This window comes from Pteropus medius, unplaced genomic scaffold (genome assembly GCF_902729225.1).
Source record: "Pteropus medius unplaced genomic scaffold, Ma_sr-lr_union100, whole genome shotgun sequence".
Taxonomy (NCBI): Eukaryota; Metazoa; Chordata; class Mammalia; order Chiroptera; family Pteropodidae; genus Pteropus; species Pteropus medius.
The window spans coordinates 12303410-12306750 of record NW_024342471.1 but is presented as its reverse complement, the minus strand read 5'-3'; the positions used below and the strand labels follow the sequence as shown (position 1 = coordinate 12306750).

The window sequence follows — 3341 nt, the reverse complement described above, 5'->3', positions numbered from 1 at the left end:
CTAGGATAGTGGTGTCTAAACCGCATGTTCAGTGGGAAGGGAGAAAAGGAACAACACACACGAAGAGTCCATGCTGGAGGGAGCGGGCATGGTCGGGGCCTTTAAGGAAGCATGTTTGTAGCAGACAGCTGATAGGAAGTTGGGCTAAGAGAATTGATCAGGGTTCAAAGGGCTATAGCTTTGCTAAGGAATTTTCAGGACTTCCTCCTTTGCAATTCTCCACCCCCTCCCCAACCTTCCGATCTTAGATGAGTTAATGTTATTTAAGATGAACTGTCTTAGGAATTAGACTCTGCCCATTTCCTGGCTTCATAATTCTTTCTGCTATATATGGGGGCCTCTTATCCTAGGGCTACTTCTAGCTCCAAAAGTAATTTATCTGTCCAGAATATCCTCAAACACTAGAAACCCTGGGTCTTTCACCCTTTTTAATGCTATCCACAGAACAATTCTGGGCATCCAGCCTCAGATTCTACCATAATACCTGAATCTATTTCTTTTTGGCCTTCTAAGTCTGAGGCATTTCTGGATACTGAAGGGTCCAACTGGCTTAATAAGAAGGATAATCAGGGAGTGACTGTGGAGACTGACCAGGACTGATCTCTGAGAAGAGCCAGTTGTCCCTCTCGGGGAAGACCTGGAACATTCTTCCTTTCAGCTAGCTGCCGTTCCCTAATCCCCACCAGTCTCCCTCTGGCTTTTTCTTCCCCTAATTATAACCTGTGTTGAGTCATCTGGTATAGCTAGTGGTGGTTAGGGTTTAATGTCTGCTCTAATAGTTACTTAGTCTTCAGGATAAGTAAGGAAAGTAGTGGGTTTAAAGCAGCCTAATTCTGCTCAGGACTGAGGTCATTCATAGAGGTTCATTAAGAAGACACAGAATATCTTTAAAAGCCACTAAAGAAACAGAGTGCTCATAGTTTCCATTCAGCCATCTCCCAAATATCTAATTTTAATTCAGATAAGTAATCAGAGCACAATACAGCCACTGAATACACTGCTTATACTACTACAGGGGGATTTATCTTTAATTCTTCCATGTTATCTTCATATACCCTTCTAGAAAAAAAAAAGAAATCTAAATAAGAGATTCTCAAACTTCCATATGTCCAAGATTTGTTTGGGTTACTTATTAAAATGCAGATTCCTAGACCATTTTCCCCCAATGATTCTGATTCATCTGGTTTGATGATTGGGCTTATGAAACTTGAGTTTTTAATAATCACCCCAAAATGATTCCAGTGCAAGTGGCTCATGACCACTCTCAGAACTGGGGTGGCAGCCCTCTTGCTCACATTGTGGACTGGAGAAGTGATGCAGTTTGGCGCTATCCTTGTTGGAAGCAAGGAGGGATAATTAAGCTGGAGAATTTTCTTAAGGACGGAGGCTCTGCTGAACTTCACCCATGATCTGTTTGGTTCCCATGATCTGTTTATTATGTTGCTAATAAAGCTCCTGAGTCTCACTTTAAGGGTTCAGATTATATTTCATGATACCAGCCTTAACAGATGGGATATGGTCACAGGTTCTTACTCACCTCTGAGTCTAGTTGAAAAGCTAGATCTGTTTATAATCTACTGCAATAAAAGAATGGTTATATGGGAAGGAGATATAATGATCTATAATATTTCTGAAAACAGATATGAAACAGGTGGGTCTGTGAATTAATAGTACCAGAAATAATTAATAAGTCCATTAACTAAAAAAAAAAAAAAAAAAAAAAAAAAAAAAAGATCTGGTCAAAATAAATAAAACTTAAAAACCTACTATTTGGAGAGTAAAAACCATTTCTGTATGATTTCTTCCAGAGTACAACAAAAAAGTGTCCCATAAAGCACATTGTGGAAGTCAAAGTCCTCTGTGAGAAACACCAGAGAAATGTCTACAGTTGTGAGGAGAAAGGACTGTGACTGAGGAACCATATCAGATATTCTTTTGAGCTGTCTTTCATTTTCTGCAATGGCTGAAAGACAAATGTCAGTATATAACTTTCAAAAAATAAACCATTCATATAGCATTTCTTTAAACAGTATCCTGACAATCAGAAAGATCAGATAAATAACTTGTTACAAACAAACACAATGAAAGATAAAGAGATAAGTAAATAATGTAAACAAAAATGTAGCATAATTACCTGGTCCAAAATTCCATAATTTCTAGAAATATCCTGGAAGTTAGTTGGGTGAAAAAGTGGGACAATAAATGTAGATTAATTTCTCTTACAGGAAGAATTGATAATTAGTTATTTGTTTATTACATTTAGAAATAAGAAAACCAAAGATCCAGTAAGTATATAAATGCTTGAAATAATATATCTTGTGAATTACTAGGGGATAATGAGGCTTAGTATTTAATTAGCAAATGATAGAGAATCACAAAGGAAACAAAATGGAAAATAGACAAAAACTGAAACTAAAACAAACAAAACCAGAAAACAATAACAACAAAAGTGAAAAATTCTAGTTAGAACAATATTCACATACAAAGCAAATTACTCCTTTTCTAAAAAGCTTTTCAACTTGGGTCAATATAAAACTGCAATTATCTGTTGTGTAAAAGAAACATAGCTAAAATAAAGCTATTTCAGTAATTTATCAATATGTTTTATATTTGTTAAACTAGCAATTTTTAATTTTAGATATTTCTTCCAATAAAACAATCATGTACACAGATATGAATATCTAAAATATTCATTGTAGCATTATTTAAAATATCAAAGTAAAATAAAATATTAAAAATTAAAAACAATACTTATGATATCTGTTAGCTAAAATGTAAACATCTATAATGTGAAATGTTCTGAAGTCATTAAAATTGTGATAAGAAATTTATTTAATGTCTTAATATTAAAATAAGTTCAAGAAATGTATTTAAGGACAAGGTTCCATAGTGTAATGGTTAGCACGTCTGCTTTACATGCAGAAGATCCTGGGTTCATGCCCCAGTGGAGCCACAGTCCATGGTCTATGGCCATGCCACCCTGAATAAGCCCGATGTCTGATCTCAGAAGTTAAGCAGGGTTGGGCCTGGTTAGTACTTGGATGGGAGACCACCTAGGAAGATCAGGTGCTGTAGGCATAAATAATAATAATAAAAAAAAGAAATGTGTTTAACATACTAACTTATTCTTGACACATTAAAGAAAAAGGAGGGAATCAAATTATTAAATTATATAGAATTTATTCAAGTAGTAACTACCAATAGGTTCAGATCACAGTTTTAAAATTTCTGGTCTTTGTTTTTTAATTTATGTTTTTTTTTACATTTAGCATGCATAAATTTTAAAAATAAAAATGAAATTTAAAATCATTAAAATATTTTATTATATTATCATGTATCAT

At 34.4% G+C, this 3341-nt stretch overlaps 1 pseudogene; it reads left to right on the top strand.

Moving 5' to 3' along the window:
* Positions 1-2962: 2962 nt before the first annotated feature.
* LOC120604098 (uncharacterized) lies at positions 2963-3078 on the top strand (annotated as a pseudogene).
* Positions 3079-3341: the final 263 nt, after the last annotated feature.